Source organism: Papaver somniferum, unplaced genomic scaffold (genome assembly GCF_003573695.1).
Source record: "Papaver somniferum cultivar HN1 unplaced genomic scaffold, ASM357369v1 unplaced-scaffold_104, whole genome shotgun sequence".
Taxonomy (NCBI): domain Eukaryota; kingdom Viridiplantae; phylum Streptophyta; class Magnoliopsida; order Ranunculales; family Papaveraceae; genus Papaver; species Papaver somniferum.
This window is the reverse complement of record NW_020619270.1, coordinates 2234174-2251871: the sequence shown is the minus strand read 5'-3', so window position 1 is coordinate 2251871 and position 17698 is coordinate 2234174. Positions and strand designations below refer to the sequence as shown.

Genomic DNA, 17698 nt, shown 5'->3' with positions numbered 1-17698 from the left:
ACTAGCAGAAGTCAAATAGGATTAACAGGTTATATCATGCTACGTTTCACAATAAACTTTATGGTTGTTTTCACGTCATTTTTTAATCAACATATATTACTGCTTTCTTATTTTGGTTGAACGTAATATATATATGTACCAATGGAGAATACAATAGGTATGAATATGCACATATTTAGGACTTTTAATTATTATTTTTGTTTGAAATTATTAATTTACTCTTTTATAGGGGTTAAGTTTTCGTTCCCAATTTTGTTAATGATTTCTACAATTTTTTTGTATAGAATCATGTTGATCAATGAGTTTTTTTGTTGGTTAGTTTCCCACAATGTGGTCGTATTGTTTTTTTAATATCAAGCCTTTATGAAAGAATATCAAGCCTTTTGACACCCGTCTATTTGTGAAATAATATGGTTTATTGTTCAAACTCATTTCAAAACGAAGTGCTATGACATACACTCTTTAGTATGCAACAATCTGCTCTCTTCTTTAAAAAAAAACAACCTAATTCTTTTTGTCTGAAATATTATACCAATTTTTTTTCTTTTTTGAAGCATATATACCAATCTTTGGGCAATAAGTAGAATCAGTATTGACATGTATTTCATGAAATACTTTTTATTCCTATAATGTAGATGTATTTTAGGTGTTTAATGAGGCGGTATTACATTATATTTCATGTAGGCTGAACTAAAGAAATAAATTATTGTAGAAAAAAAGATCACCACTTTGTTGCTCTATCATCGTCACCCCCAATTCGCACTAAGCTAAACTAACTTTTAGTTGCCAACATGGATCCATGTGTTCTTATGATTTCTCTATTCCGATTTTCAGTAATGAAGATAGGTTTTAAAACTAATAAGGGATAAACAACGAACGGTAAAGTTAAATATTCATTATTTGAATACATTTACATTAACTAAGTGTAGTCATTTTTAATGTATTGTTACAAAGAACGAGAGATTGAGCCGGGGCCGTAAGGCCCCGGTGATACCTAGTATATATATAATTTTCAAACAAAAGATTAAACTAAAATTAAGTAATTATTTTTTTATTTTTTTTTAATGTAATCATATTTTAAAACTTATAAATAATCGTATGGATTACAAATTATTAGCAGAAGAGGGTTTAATCGGTAACCGAGCAACAAGCTGGACACCAACCCCTTTCTGAATAGCAACACCCAATCTATGGAAAATAAAACTAGCAAGACCTCTACCAACGTCATGACTAACAATACAATTCTTCAGACGCTTGAAAAAACAAATAATATCATCGCTAAGTTCTCCTAAGATAGTGAAAGCTAACACACCCAAACCATAACCGTGCAAAGTACACACATCCAAATATTTAGAACGTTTACGCGCGATAGCTTTAGAAATAGCTTGGCCGGGGACAAAGGCACGAATATTTGTTTTATTTTTATTTTTGACAAATTAAATGAAATGGTATCATAAAATAGTTCGAAAATAGAACATAATAATATTTAAAAACTAAAATATAAGAAATAAAAAAATTGATTGTATATATATTTAAGGGCAATTTTTGTCATTTATAAATTAAAATAGGGACAAAAAGGATAAGTCAAGTATTAAATTTTGGTGGGACCAATGCTTATGCTTTTGTAGCTTTTAAAAGCTCCTCCTCCCCAGCTTTTAAAAATTGAGGAATCTGGGAAGTGCTTTGGGTAAAAAGCACTTTGATATTTTTTAACCAAACACCAATTTCAAAAATTATTGATATATATAGGTTTTGAAAGTGCTTTTGAAAATAAAAGTATTACAAACCCAGCCTTATATTTTATTTGTTTTTTTAATTTCCAATGCCAATAATTGACTCTTATCTTGTGCATGGGTGCACAAGATAACAAAATCCTAAAATTTTATTCTTTTTGTGTCCGAAATAATCAGGACTTAGTCAAAATACCATTGACTTCCTAAAAAAGATCAACACTTCGATTATTAAGGGGATACCAACGTTACTAAGTGTTGATACCGTTCATATAGGACAAAAAAATCCCATCAATCCAGACCGTTGGATCGATGAAATGGTATCAAACACTTAGTAATGCTGGTATCCCCTTTATAAATCATGATCAACACTTGGAAAAAACTCAAAAGCCAAATTCCCTTTTTTCTTACTTTATTTCTTTATCGTCTCGCAAGTCACAACACCCTTTTTCTTCTTTATCTCTCTGTCTCGTTCATTCCGCCATTAACACTCCTGACTCCTGAGAGTGCAATAATTTCAGTTTGAAATAAATCCATCAAGACAAAACCTTAGTTAAAATTCGATTAGATTTAGCTAGGTTTATGTTTTATGTTACTCATGTCGATCGATTTGACCTAAAATCTGAAGGACGATGAAGAAGATGGTCCACAGTTGATTCTACTGATGCCAAATTTCATGCTTGTCCTTCTTCTTTGATGTGGTAACTTATTGTGACTTCTCTTTTTCTTCTGGGTGAATTGATAGTTGAAATCGGGTGAAAGATGGCGGCAAAAAATAGGGATTTTGTGAAATTTAGATATCTAGACCTACATATCAGTTAGTTTTCATCGAGTTTAGAACTGGGTTTTTCTTGCTGGTATCTGATAAGGTATGATTCATGAAGTTTCAATCTTTAGTTTTAGTTTCTGTTTGATTTTGATGAGTAAATTTTATCAGATTTATAATCTGGGTTTTCATTTATATGTATCAATTTTATTATCTTTTCTTATCTGCAACTAAGAGAGTATTAGAGCTCTAATTACAGTTTGTAGAAAGGGTTTATATGGAAGTAGTTGCATATTTAAATGATGGGTTAGTTTGTACATTTTGTTATCTGTTGGACATTTGATTGTGCTAGAGAGAGATAAGAAATTGGAGACTGAGGAGATCATTTGCTTCGAAAGAAGTCAAAATGTAAACAAAAGATACATGGACATTAGTTGGCAACATCCCTGCATTTAGGAGTTCAAAATAATACTGACAAATGGCAAGGCGAATTGAGATTGCTTCAAGAATGGGAAAAAGCATTGTTGATTGCTTACTATGAAAACAAAATAAAAGGTATATAGGTGGTCCTTAATCAGTAAACAAGTTCTTGTTGGAATTTAATAAAATATGAGTGAAATTGAGCATTTTAGTTGGGAGTATGTTCAGTGGTTTTATCACGATGGAGTGGACTCTGTACCACTTGCTGGTCATAGTTCTGGTTTTGGTGTATACACACATTAGAAGATAAAAGTTTGTGTAAATTGACTAATGTAGCTAGGACTTTAGTTGGCTAGCAAACCTCTGCAGTAGTAAACCAGGGACGGACCCAGGATTCTCCCTTGAGTAGGGCTGGATTGTAACAGTCGAGCGGCCGAAGGCGCGGCAATTTTTTTTGGAATACATCACATAATTAGTGGCCAAATAGTGGTCCACCCATACAATACTAAATAGGTAGGGAAATAAAAGCTAAAACGAACACAAATAACAGGAAAAACAAAGTGATTACCAAAAGAGAAGAAAGTAGGAGTAGAAAGGTAGTGAGTGGAAGAAGATTATTTACTTTAAACATGACTTAAATTTTGATCATCTTATAGTATGGGCTAAAAATCACATACAATTAGCTAAATACAACTAATATGTGGGTACACATAATATTTAACCTAAGATTCTATACTAAAAAAAAATTCACCCAAAAATTAGGGACGGGCTATAGCCTCCTTTAGCCCCTTGCTAGGCCCGTCCATGTAGTAAACTCAATTAGACTAATAAAGAATTAGATTGTATTATGTGAAAACTACAAGGAGACCCATTTTCCCTGATGTTTCTACTGTGAAACCCATGCTCCCAAAACTACAGGCGCGCACCCAAATTCTGGAAGAAAATTATTCTCAAACCCAAAATATATAAAATTCTGTTTCTGTCTTTTTTTTTTCTTCTTCTTCTTCGTCTTTTTTTCTTCTTCTTCTCCACTATACCTAGATCTCAGAAAAAGGGAGAGATTCGATTGATTTCGAGAACAAATTCATGCCTAAATTCGATTGATCTCAACAGCAGCACCAAATCGTCTTCTTCTTCGAATTAACGACGAACCCTCTTACTACCGATTCTCTTCATTACAATTTCAATTCACTACTGTTATTAATGGTAGCAGCAAAAATCCCTAAATGGGTTTGTAGAACACGGTTTGGTCATCATAGATTTATGATCAAAACTTGTTTTCAATGAAGATTTTGAAATGAATTTCAGAGTTTTATGAAACTCTCAGCCGTGAATTGAGTTGGAGTAAGCAATACTGGATGAGTTGTGAAGAAGGTTTAATTCCAGATGATGGTGTAAATACATGAAAGAAGATGATGGTGTAAATACATGATTTTGACCAAGAGCCCCCGAATAACTGAAAAATAATGGTTTGCGTGGGAGTTAATGAAACACGAAAGAAGATGATGATGTAGTTATGACTGCATAACATGTCATTCAGTCGAGAAACTATCTGCATAACATGTTATGCATTCGTGAAAATGGATGCATAACCTGTTATGCGTCTACAAAATTTGTTGCATAACTTGTTATGCAGTCCAGAAAACCTGCATAACCTGTCATGCGTCCGAAAATATGGCTACATAATGCATTATGCATCGAGAAAATAGATGCATAACCTGATATGCATCCGTAAATATGGATGCATACTGCATTATGCATCAATTTTTTATATGTACGGCTAAAATCAACTAAAAAAATGGTAATATAACTTGTTATAGATGCATAATTTTGTTATCCAAATGCATAATTTGTTATGCAGTGGAGAAAATGGTTGCATAATTCGTTATGCGTCAGCAGAATGTGTTATGCATCGTTTTTGATGACTGCATAATGGTTAAGTATCAAGTTTTCAAAAGATTTCCCTAAAATGAGGATCACCTCCGATTTTTTCGTTGAAAACAAAAATTTGATATTCTTGTTTGTACTCGTTGCGTAGCTCTTTTAAAAAGATTTCCAACGATATAAAATTTGTAAAATTTTAAGGCGCGGATTTTTAGATATGTTATGTCCAAGTTGCGCTGCCAATTATACCCCTGAAAAATTAGGCTGCGTAACGAGTTATGCCTGAAAACATAGTATGCATAACCAGTTATGTATTGATTCATATAATAATTTCATATAATTATGGGTGTCACGGTATACAAAATTAATTGTGGGCCTGAGAATGAGAATATTTTTTTTTTGGGTCTCCCCTAATTTCCCCTTGTATTATTTGTGCCATTTGCTGGTCATACCGTTAGTAAAACAACTTCTTAATTGCCCCACATGCCTACAACCAAAATGACAGGTTATGAAGTCCCCCAAGCAATAATAAGTAAGTCCTTCCAGGATCACAAATGCACGCACCAGCTGAGCAATTCCTTACTCTGAGGGTGATTGCTTTGAGATTACAATATTTGTGCCATTTGTGATAACTGTGGCCGTTTTTTATGGTATGCTTCTATTTTTGCGATGTAATGCTGTTTTTCTCCTTGTCATGAGTTTTGAGTATTCTATCTTTTTGGTGTAGAGAGGACTCCTGGCGTGTGTTTTATACTTACTGAGATAGAGGTGTGGAACTGGTAGTGATTGGTGCATAAAACTACAGAGTGCTTACAGTTATTATTTCTGGAGTTGTGATCTTTGGGAGTTGGAACTATTATGCAATAGGGTAAATTACTTGTCTTGGCAGTCCTGTTGTTTAAGAACATGTTCCTCTGATCCTCTGATGTCAAACTTATTTTGTTGTGCGGATACAGTTGTGTCAGGGGATTGCAAAAGATGCTTTCATGCAACTGTCACAACCTCTGGTGCAACAGTAAATTTTGAATCACTGGGCTAAATTGGTTGTAGCCTGTATGCTTGTTTCCATATTTTTATTTCTTTTTCTCAATCTCTTAAAGATTATGGTTTGGTGCAGGGGTCAAATTCTTTTGCCTGGATTACCGATATAAAGAGCAGTTGCGTGTGAAAAAGCTGGTATGTGTATGCAGCCAAGAGATAGAATCTGGGATTGAAGTGGATGGTGGTGGGTTTGCTGGGAGGAAAGATAGGAAGGATGAAAGAATTGTGATTCTTACATACAAATTCAGATTGTTTTGAAATGTCGCTTGCTTGATCTTTGGTCTGGTTTGTTTCTTCGTCGGCCCCCACTGCTGCAGCAGTCATCTAGTTATTTGCTAGGGATTAATATAATATGATTTATGAATCTAATCAAGTTTTGTATCTCAATCTTATAAGCAGATTCAATAGTCTACAGAACATGTACCAAAATTGAAACAATGATGAGAATAAGATGACTCCATGAACTGAACTCTCAAAGAGAAGTAGCAACTCTCATCAGAATCTAAGAATCAAACTCCATGAAGATAAGTTTTCACTATCTTTTTCCACTTTTGGTTGATATATCTGTTGCATATTTTAAATAGTAACTTTAACCTAAGAATGATTCTTAACTGTCATTCATGAATGATTGAATCATGATCTCTTTAATGCTAGAACCATGAGCTTAATCTTGTATGTTTGCAATTAAATCCTGCTAAAATGCTAGAGAAAAATTATATTGCACTATAATCACGAGCATGAATGTCTCACCTTAGCTAAAAGCATGTTTGAGTCATAACTTGAACTATCTCAGATCTATAGAAGCATGTTTAAACATCTGCATAATGAACTAGATGATGAAATTCGTTATGCTAATTTCCACCATGCATATCTTGCTTGAATAAAACAAGCCAGCCTCTTACATCTTTACTGATTAATTAAGCATGACTCCTAAAATCATCCTTGATTGCCAACTCGCAAGATTGGATGCATAAATCTGTTGAGCATCTTATAGTGTTTTGCATCTTATAGTGTTTCTCATAAGTATAATCACAATTCTATGATCTTGTTGTGTATGCAAAAGAAAATTGCTTATTAGTATGAATGATGTTGCAAATTCTTGAATATGAAACATGCATGAAGATTCAACTCTTAAAGAGTATGATCTGTTTTTTCTTGTAAAAGATATATCTGATGAAGGAAAATATTCAATGAATTGCAGCAACTAGCTTTATTTTCTTCGCATTTAAATTTTTAATAAACTTCATTGCCTAAAGGTCAGTCTAGCCATGTATCCTAAAAGCACAGCATGAGCTTGGAACAGCTGTCGGCCTGCGAGTAGCACAAACAGATGAGTGCAAACCTCTACTTGCTTAAATACATGAGTACAGCCTTTTAAAACATATTGAGCTGTTAACATTAAGCTTCTGAATGCTTTAAATTACTATGAAAAGTATTTTCTACAAACAGTTGCACCAGTAGTTGGTAGTCACCAATGCGTTTAAAATAACATTACTCCCTTAATTTAGATCTCGTGTTATAGAGTGGCTATTGTGAACTACAAGTTACTGAAATAGATAAAAATAATATTGTTGACTTGTATTTTGTATACAGAACATAACATTACTCCCTTAATTTAGATCTCGTGTTATAGAGTGGCTATTGTGAACTACAAGTTATTGAAATAGATAAAAATAATATTGTTGACTTGTATTTTGTATACAGAACGAGAAAGGCTCTAACTCCCAGGAAAATGTAGAAGGAACTATGCATGCAGAGCCATGTTCATATCTTTGTTAAACTTTACAATATCTTATTTAAAGTCTTCATCCTCTTCATCTTTTCTTTTGTTAAAGGTGGTTTCCTGAGTCAGGAGGATATCCTGATAGGGATAGTGCATTTGATTTGTAAAACTTATGGTGTTGAAGACCTGTGGGCCCTAATCTATGGGCAGGTATATTAAAGACTAGGTAATTTGTCAAAGAGAATACTGTTTTACTGATTCAAAATGGTATGAGGATCAAGTTCTGGATTGACAAGTGGAATGGGGATTCTAGCTCATATATCTCTGGAACTAAAGCAGCTTATGTCAGAGATATGATTTGGAACTTGTGGTATGGTAGCACGTCTGACCCGAGGTCAGAAGTTGGGTGTTCGAATCACGCCAAGTTTACTCTTTCTTGTCTTACTTAGCGTAAATCCAGAGGACCCAGTGATCAAAAGCTACGTGCTTAACGAATTATTGGCATGTATAAATTCTTAATTGTGAGTTAATTGTTGAAAGTTTTGTGTACATTTCCTTTAAATTGTGTTCATTTTGCATGAATTCCCTCTAAATATCATCCATTTTGTCAACATTTTGTGCAACGTCCACTTAGTGTAAATTTATTGTTGGAATTTTGGATAACGGTCTTTTAAATTTCGTGTAAAATTTTGTATGTTTTGTCAATATATTCTCATTCTTCACTAGGCGGCGTTTGAAGTTGTCTTTTAAAAAATAGCCATCGTAGGTAGAATTTAGGCCCAGGGGCAAAATGATCTTTTAAAAAAAATCAAATAGCTGGAAAAATGGACATTTCACTAACCTTCGGGCAAGGGGTAAAATTGTCATTTTCACGATCTCTGGAATATGTACTGAACTTATTTTCGATAAGGGGTAAAATAGTCATTTTATAAAAAATTAAACAAGTGGCAAAATGAACATTTGACTAACTTTCATCTTCAGTTCACCCGAAATCTTTGAACCTGGGATGTTCGAATATCATATATTTCATCTTCAGTTCATCTGAATGCGAAACTCAGGTCTAACTCTCTAGTATTATTTGAACATGGGATGTTCAGATCTGATAAATTTCATCTTCAGGTCATCCGAATGAGAAACTGAGGTCCAACTCTAGTAATCTTTGAACCTGGGATGTTCAAATCTGATAGATTTCATCTTCAGCTCACCCGAATGAGAAACTCAGGTCCAACTCTAGTAATTTTTGAACCTGGGATGCTCAAATCTGATAAATTTCATCTTCAATTCATATGAATGCGAAACTCAGGTCCAACTCTAGTAATCTTTGAACCTGGGATGTTCAAATCTGATAAATTTCTTCTTCAGTTCATCTGAATCCGAAACTCAAGTCTAACTCTAGTAATCTTTGAACCTGAGATGTTCAAATCTGATAAATTTCATCTTCAATTCATCTGAATTGAACCTGAACTCTAACTATAGTAATCTTTGAACCTGGGATGTTCAAATCTGATAAATTTCATCTTCGGTTCATCTGATAAATTTCATCTTCAGTTCATCCGAATCCGAAACCCAGGTCTAACTCTAGTAATCTTTGAACCTGAGATGTTCAAATCTGATAAATTTCATCTTCAGTTCATCCGAATGAGAAACACAGGTCCAGCTCCAGTAATCTTTGAACCTGGGATGTTCAAATCTGATAAATTTCATCTAAAGTTCATCCGAATGAGAAACTCAGGTCCAACTCTAGTAATCTTTGAACCTGGGATGTTCAAATCTGATACATTTCATCTTCAATTCATCTGAATCGGAAACTCAGGTCTCACTATAGTAATCTTTGAACCTGAGCTGTTCAAATCTGATAAATTTCATCTTCAGTTCATCTGAATCCGAAACTCAGGTCTAACTCTAGTAATCATTGAACATGGGATGTTCAAATCTGATAAATTTCATTTTCAGTTCATCTGAATCCGAAACTCAGGTCTAACTCTAGTAATCTTTGAACCTGGGATGTTCAAATCTGATAAATTTCATCTTCAATTCATCCGAATGAGAAACTCGGGTCTAACTCTATAATCTTTGAACCTGGGATGTTCAAATCTGATAAATTTCATCCTCAATTCATCCGAAAGAGAAACTCGGGTCCAACTCTCATAATCTTTGAACCTGGGATGTTCAAATCTGATAAATTTCATCTTCAGTTCATCTAAAACCGAAACTCAGGTCTAACTCTAGTAATCTTTGAACATGGGATGTTCAAATATGATAAATTTTATCTTCAATTCATCCGAATGAGAAACTCGGGTCTAACTCTAGTAATATTTGAACTTGGGATGTTCAAATCTGATAAATTTCGTCTTCAGTTCATCCGAATGAGATACTCAGGTCTAACTCTAGTAAGCTTCAAACCTGGGATGTTCAAATCTGTTATATTTCGTCTCCAGTTCATCCGTATGAGATACTCAGGTATAACTCTAGTAATCTTCGAACATGGGATGTTCAAATCTGTTATATTTTGTCTTCAGTTCATCCGAATGACATACTCAGGCCTAACTCTAGTAATCGTCGAACCTGAGATGTTCAAAAATGATAAATTTCGCCTCCAGTTCATCTGAATGAGAAACTCGGGTCTAATCCTAGTAATCTTTGAACCTGAGATGTTCAAATCTGATATATTTCGCCTCCAGTTCATCCAAATGAAAAACTCGGGTCTAACTCTAGTAATCTTCGAATCTCAGATGTTCAAAATTGATATATTTCCTCTTCAGTTCATCCGAATGAGAAATTCAGGTCTAAATCTAGTAGTCTTTGAACCTGGGATGTTCAAATCTGATATATATCAACTTCAGTTCATCCGAATAAGAAACTCAGGTCTAACTATAGTAATATTTGAACCTGGGAAACTACTTCATGACATCTAAAATGCTGATTAGATTGTATATTATGACCTCCGGATAATCAAAATCTATTTCTGATTCTCTAAATGTTATTCAAAATCTACATCACGACCTCCTACTAATCGAAAATCCAAAGAGAAACACAAAGAAAAGCACAAAGAGAAGCGCACTTATCTTGATCCGTATGACATTTCCAAGCTAAATCACTACCGTCCAAGATTTCAAGAATCTGTACGAGGAAAATGCAGCTATCTTATAGCCGTCCAAAGTCTTTTAGATAAAGCATCATTTTTTTTCTCTCAATTCATTTTCATTTTCATTTTAATTTTCCTCTCCTCTCTCAGCTAATCTCTGCGGCTCCGCCTCCCCGAAGAAAACCCTAACTAACAAAAATTCATCCAACCTTCATTCTTTCAATACTTTCATTCTCTAATCAGTAATCACCACCACCGAATACCTTCAATCTCACTCTTTCGGTATAACTACTTATTGAAATAGTAGATCATGTTTTTAATTTTAGGGATTTACATAACCATCTTCTTTTGCCATCAAATCGCTTCATCTCAATATCAAAATCAAGATCGAGAATAAAATCTATTTCTCTAATTGCATAGTCTTCATTTACAGATTCTTTATTACTGATTTTTTTTTGTTGGATCTGATTTGGGAATCGAGGGTTTCAGATTTCATTGATTTTTTTTGGAACAACCCAGATGGTTTTTCGTTTGTGCTATCTTTTTTTGTTTGGATCTGAATTTGGGAATCGAGTGTTTCAGATTTTATTGATTTTTTTGGAACAACCCTGGTTTTCTTTTGTGCTTATGCTCTTCGTGTATACTTTATATGGTTTTGGGGGTACCCAAGCACAGCAGCTTCGTGGTAAGCTTGATTTGTACTCAATTTATGTACCTATGGCAGAGACATTGTATTTACTAATCCATTGCTTTTGCTTTGAAAATTAGGGTCTGTGGAGGAACACTTGAAAAATTTCAAATCTCTGCTGATTGTCAACCAAAAGAGAAGACGTCGATGACATTGATGGTGCTCAGTAAAAGCTTCATGAATGTGAGGATGTAAGTATTTTGTTTTTTCTCAATCTGTTTGCAATGCATTAATTTTTTCTTTTAATGTTACACCCAAATCACTTCTAGTTGTCCTTTCTGAAGTCTTATTACATTCATGTCAATTGATTAGAGTTCACACTTATCATCAAACTTGTTTTTGTAATATGAATTACATTGCACTTTCATGTCATTCATGTTACAATTTGGTGTTCTATTTTTTTTTTGGCTGTTGCAGGGGAGCCATCTAAATGACATTGATTAGACTGTGAAGTGCTGAGAACTTGGGGTTGCAAAACATCCAAGCTTGTATTATAATAGTGCAGGCATTTACGTTAGCATCTCTCCTTCAGCTCACATCAATCTTGGATTTTATCATGTTTCGGTACCTCCAATGTAGACAAAGTTAACTCACTTGTCCAACCATTTCGAATATGAGATACTAAGAAGTTCTTTATTTACCACTTTTGAATGTAAGGGTAAGACTTGGACCTTAAACCTTGATTGCTGAAGCTCTATCAGTATTCTATATCTAAATTACTTTCTTTGTCATATTCTATTAGCTACCTTTTCCTAGTAAACAAGCTTGAGCAACTGATTTGATCGAAGAGTTCCTTTACTGTGTTGCACTGTGATTGCAGCTCTGGAGATAAATCCCAATGGAAGTATCAATAAGCAGGATCTTCGTGCATTTCTGAAATGGGATGTTGTCCATCTCGATTTTCCTTCCTGGAAGAATTCGAAGCTGTCCCTCCAACTGATGAGTTGGAGCCTATATGATCCAACTATAGTCAGTATAAACTTTATGCAACTACGATCCACTCAGATTTCAGTTTTTGTAGTTCTTTTGTTTGATTTTGATAACATAGTTCTAATCTTGATTTTCTGTGTGATTTATTAGGTTATTTTTTTTTTTGAAGGAGAACGAGAAAAGGAAAACCCTAGGAGAAACCTAAATTTATCAGCAAGAAGAGAAGAAATCTTAGCCTCTAGTTTCAAGTGAGAATGGGTTCTTCTTAGTTTTTCTTGGTGAAGTCAATCTTTCAACTCAGGTGATGTTTTCTTAAAACCCAATCTTTTTTTTACAAGACCTGATTTGGCTTATTGATTTGATTTTCTGTTATTAGTAATAATGAGTGTTTTCTTATGTGGGTTTTGTTTTTGAAGGTTTTATAGGAATCTGAGGAAGAGGAGTATATATTTGCTGAAGAATGGATAGTTATTAGTAATCTCGAATAATAAGTAGTAGGTTCTGTTTTCCTTGTTAGCTTTGTTTTGAAAACCTTTATTTTTTGTGTTCAAATCTTTTTGTAGATGGTAACTGAAGTTTTATTATTTGTAGGCGGTATGGTATATTGGGTGTTTGAGAAAAGTCCCAAAAGAAGCAGAGGTAAACTTCTTCTTGCTATATTTACTCATTTCAATAATGATAGGAGTTTCAGTACAGCTAATATTCTTTCCATAAATTGATGAATTGGGTATGGTATTTAGGATTTTTTATTCTTTATCTCGGATAGTGAAAATTTGAGTTTTGTCATGCGGATGAAGTGAGTACGTAAAACTGCACATGCAGCCATTTTGAGGCCTATTTCTACGAGTATGGGTGATGTTTTAGACAATCTTTTCTTGACGAAAAATGTTCCCCTAAGTAGCCTCTGCAACCTGTTAAAAGGGCATATTATTTGGGTTTGTAGTTTGGTAATTATACCATGAAATGTACAGGCAGTTGGAACTGAATTTCCTGGAAAATGTTTCCTGTCACTGTTTTGCCGGGTTGTTTTGGAGCACTTAGACTCTGAATTATCCCTTGGAGTCTTATAAGAAGTTGTAGACGGACTTCTCTAGTTTCCATCGAGATATTATTTGTTGAATTCCGTCATGTAATGAAGTCTACAGGTCCTTTGCAATTTAGTCACTCAAAGCTAGAAAACTGGGGAATTTGGTTGTCTTTTAGACCTGTTCGGAGGCAGTTTCGACCCTCTTATAAATAGAATTAGCTTAAGGTCTCTTCTAATGAAATGTAGTCCTCTTAACAAGGTTTTGGAATTGATATTGAGCATTTCATTACGAATTACAGATCATGACTTATGCCTATTCTAGGAACTGGTATTCTGCATTTTAATTAATTCCGCAAGTGTGCAGTCATGAATGATTTGACCTCGCACTGAGCACATTAGCTAATGATACGAAGATAAATGACATACTGATTTTCCTCCATGTTCATCTAGGCCATGAAATTCTTTACTTAAGAAAAAAAAGAGTAATTACTTGTTTGGAATTCTGAATTCATCCTAATGGCTTCTTAAATGGTTAGGAAAACTTTCTAAGAATCTTTATGTCAAGCTTGCTTGTCATTTCCCTTACCAAACGCAGATGCATGTGTGTAAAATGCTTGTAGTGATCCATGGACGAATTATATGTGATATAAAACGTGTATTAATCTTGTGGATTGCCATGTATGGGATCACACCCATCTTTATGCGGAGTTGTATTACATTTTCTTGTCTGTTATGGAATTTCATTGACCACTTTGATTTGGAGAAATCAATGTTTGTGTAGAGGTGTTTTGACATCTAGCCAAATTAAGATTTATGTACTGATTGGTGTTGCATTGAACGACAAAGTGAATTCGACTGGTTCTTTTAATCTTCTGTTTACTAAACTTATATTATATTTGGTGAGTTTAACTTCTCCGGGGTTGATCTTAGGGAGGGAAGTGAAGAAGATGTTGAGATTGTGAAGGCGTTGACTGTTTATGACTTGTATCAGAATATCGAACTGGCTTGCAATAATGTAAGCTATCAGTTCTGGGTGTTTTCTGGATACTGATGACAACACTTGGTTTTCTCTGTGTTGTTTGGAAATAGGTGAAGGACCTATTTATACAAGTCATGGAGCGCAACCTTCATCTCTCGTAGGAAGTGGAGGAGGTGAAGTGATGGAGTAGTGGGGTCGTGTATGAGTGGTGATTGTCACATGATCACACCTTTGCCCACTTCCCTCATCACTGTTAACCGTCCACCTTTTCCTGACACGTTCTCGTAATGGCGCGTTGCACGCTGTACGCTGTAAACCGCCAGACCAATATCCCAGTAAGTATCTCCCAGTTTGTGACATGCTTGATGTCTCGAATGAGTGGATCGTGGGACCCACTGCAGGAAATAGCATACGATGCTAAGTTAAATAACTAAGTTATTTAAGAAATTGATATTCATGAAATATCGTGTATGCTCGATGCATGTAATGCATCGAAAACAATCAATATGTATGAAGCATGGCTGTTTTAAAGCTTAACCGAATAAGTCGTGGATTAAGTGTCTTAAAACAACATCACGGCCAACCATCTTTGATTGATCGTTTGGAGGCCGCATGGGCGAGCCATCCCCTGGTCGATCACTTCCTGTGGAAGAGTGGCAGACGGTGATCATCGAAGTGCTTCATTAGTCGCCTAACTTTTAACCTAGGCTGTCCGACCAAGTTGGCAAAGTTGGATAGACGAGATGATTTACGACATATATTTGCGATCGTTGATGAAATTTTAGGATTTTTAAGAGGTGCGCAAGCAGATCGTTGATGGAATTTTAGGGTTTTTAAGAGGTGCGCAAGCATACCTTGATCGAGCTCAAACATGGACGTTAATTTTGGTGGGACCGATCAGGCATGCGTGTAGACCGCCTGCCGGCGAGCACGTCTATGCCTCTCGGTTTCACAAAGATTCGATCTAGGCCGCTCAATTTGACCGGAAAAGATGAGTGGTCGTGATCGATTTGAGACAGAAATCCATTACCGCAAAGGATTGAAGGCCGCGTGGCATGCCACCTTCGGGCATGCGTTTCGAGGCGTTTGGCCATAGTTCGCCTAGGCCGGTCGGTCACACGCACAGGTGGGCCTGCGGTGATCACGTCAGCATCCCTGGGACCTCTTGAGTCTATATCTACAGCCTCCGTTTAAGCTGGCGAAGATGGATGGACGCGATCGAACTACTACGACAGATATGCATTGTCGCAGGCCCTAATTAGGGTTTTTAAATAGTAACACACGCGTGACTTTGGCCAAACGGTTTGGCGAGCTATGCTTCTCATTTGGAGAGACCGATGGTGTGGGGCCCATGTTGGGCTGACGGTGAACATGTGTGCACCTTCCTGATGGTCCTAGGCGCGATCTAATCCATCCAAATATGCTGGCTAAGTTGGATGGTTGTGATCGTTTTAAGACGCTAGTGGAATTTTCTCGTCCCTTTAAAGCATCACGCCAGCGATGTTTCGATCAAACGTTCATTGCTCCATGGCTTTGCCGTGAGAAAACCGATCGGGTAGTGAGGAGTGGGTCTGCCAACGTGTGCGTTAGCGCTTCCCTGATCATTCGCGGGACGATCTAAGCCGTCCAACCAGGCTGGCGTCCAACCAGGCTGGCGAAGTTGGACGGTTGTGACATTTTTAAGACTTAGCTGACCAGTCTCGCTCGTTCGAGCCTTTCCCAAAACAACATGGCTACCCTATTTTAGGGTTGGCGTTCGGCGCGCGTCGGGAGTATAGGGTGGTGTTCGACTGGCTAGGGTATAAGCGGGCCCGCCAGTGGTCATCACGGTGATCGCCTGCTCCTGCTAGGGTTCGTCTAGGCTGGTTAAATCATGCAGTCAACTTGCGTGGCCGTGATCGTTTCTGAGATTGATACAGACAGTCCATATTTCCCTTAGGAAATTAAATATGCTCGATCGGGCTAATATAAGCGCGCCGATACGAGATTCTCTTCGTTAGAGAATGGTGTAGCCTGTACGGGTATTTCGTGCATACGTCACTATTGACACTTGGAGATTCATGTTACTTTGCTGAGAGTAACACTCGGTCATCATGCCGCACCAATAATGAGAGTTCTGCTGTGAACAACACAGGAAATAGTAGGCAAATCATGCATTAATTAATAATGCTATAAATTCACAGAATATTTGGGATTGTTGCTACATGCACCAGTCTGGGTGAATTTTGTATATTTATTGAATTGCTTCAAATAAATAAAGCGAGAGGTTTTCTGCGCTCATCGCTTATCAAATGGCTTTATCCTTTGCAGGATGTCAGCACACGGCTTTATCCTTTGCAGGATGTCAGCACATTAAATTTGGTTTTACAATTTTAGCCTTGAACTAAAATCCACCATCAACATTAAGTCCCATGCCTAGCACATAATGGTTGCATTATTGTGGGGTAGGCATGAGATGGTGACAAATAAATATAAAACTTATGAGACAAAGTTAGATGTTACCAGGAGAGATGGGTCGTCCCGTCCTTGAAATATGTCACGTTCAAGAGGCGTCCAAGTAAGCGTTCCCCTAGCATGATGTCGGTTTATTTCATAATCCTCTGATGTGGACGAGCCTTATCATAAGGAATATCCTTAAAAGGATGCTGATGCAATTTCTGAAAAGATGTTGAAGCATCTCCCAAAGAGAATGTTGATGTAGCTTCCGGAAGAGAGTGTCGAACCGGATCCTGGAGAGAGTGTTGAAGCAGCTTCTGAAGCGAACGTCGAGGTGGACCCTGGAGAGAGAGCGTTTAAGCAGCTTCTGAAGCGAACGTCGAGGCAGACCCTGGAGAGAGCGTTGAAGCGGCTTCCTCTGAAGAGAGCATTGAAGAGGCTTTTCCTGTCGAGCGTTGAAGCGATTTCTTCTTCAGTTCAATTTTCCCTTGCGAATTACATGCTCCTTGATTGACCATCTCTCTTGTGCTGAAGAAGTCCTTGACTGACGGCGAAGGATTTTCATGTTGAGCCTCAGTCCCCAAGCGTGATTTATATGGTATATCTTGTATGGTCGGTGGGTTTACCATAATAAAGATATTGCCATCTCTTCTCCGTGATTCTATTACTTCTCCGTGAGAAAATAAAATATGCTGAAGTTCGGATTACCTCTGTCCGTAGTGGTTGTTGCTATGGTGAAGCTAGGACACTGATATCAACAAACGAACAACGGTTCTTAGCTGCAGCTGTGATCAGAAGAGACTGACAGGAAAAGGTGTGACAACTACGGGCACGAACTTGGCGGTCTTCATATAGTGGTAGAATTTGTCTCGTTATTAGAGGGAGAAGCTAATGATGGAACAAATAACTTCTTGATGATGTCTCATGGAATGAAAAAGAGGGAGACAGTCCCCTGCCCACGAGTATCCACTGAGCCTTCGACTTGATAG

The 17698-nt window shown here is 36.5% G+C and overlaps 2 long non-coding RNA genes across 8 annotated transcripts; both read left to right on the top strand.

Moving 5' to 3' along the window:
* Positions 1-2135: 2135 nt before the first annotated feature.
* LOC113327603 lies at positions 2136-8146 on the top strand. Of its 3 annotated transcripts, none has more exons than XR_003349047.1 (4): positions 2136-2599; positions 5528-5668; positions 5757-5815; positions 5918-8146. It is a non-coding gene; the product is annotated as an uncharacterized LOC113327603 (long non-coding RNA). The 3 variants fall into 3 exon arrangements; XR_003349048.1 differs by lacking the exon at positions 5757-5815 and adding an exon at positions 5306-5450; XR_003349046.1 differs by lacking the exon at positions 5757-5815.
* A 2647-nt stretch (positions 8147-10793) lies between these two features.
* Positions 10794-14435, top strand: LOC113327608. 5 transcript variants are annotated; one of them, XR_003349057.1, is made up of 7 exons: positions 10794-11334; positions 11418-11528; positions 11755-11995; positions 12158-12306; positions 12437-12761; positions 12859-12906; positions 14384-14435. It is a non-coding gene; the product is annotated as an uncharacterized LOC113327608 (long non-coding RNA). The 5 variants fall into 5 exon arrangements; XR_003349056.1 differs by lacking the exon at positions 14384-14435 and adding an exon at positions 13008-14108 and having other exon boundaries at positions 11755-11989; XR_003349058.1 differs by lacking the exon at positions 14384-14435 and adding an exon at positions 13034-14108.
* The last annotated feature ends 3263 nt before the right edge of the window (positions 14436-17698 follow it).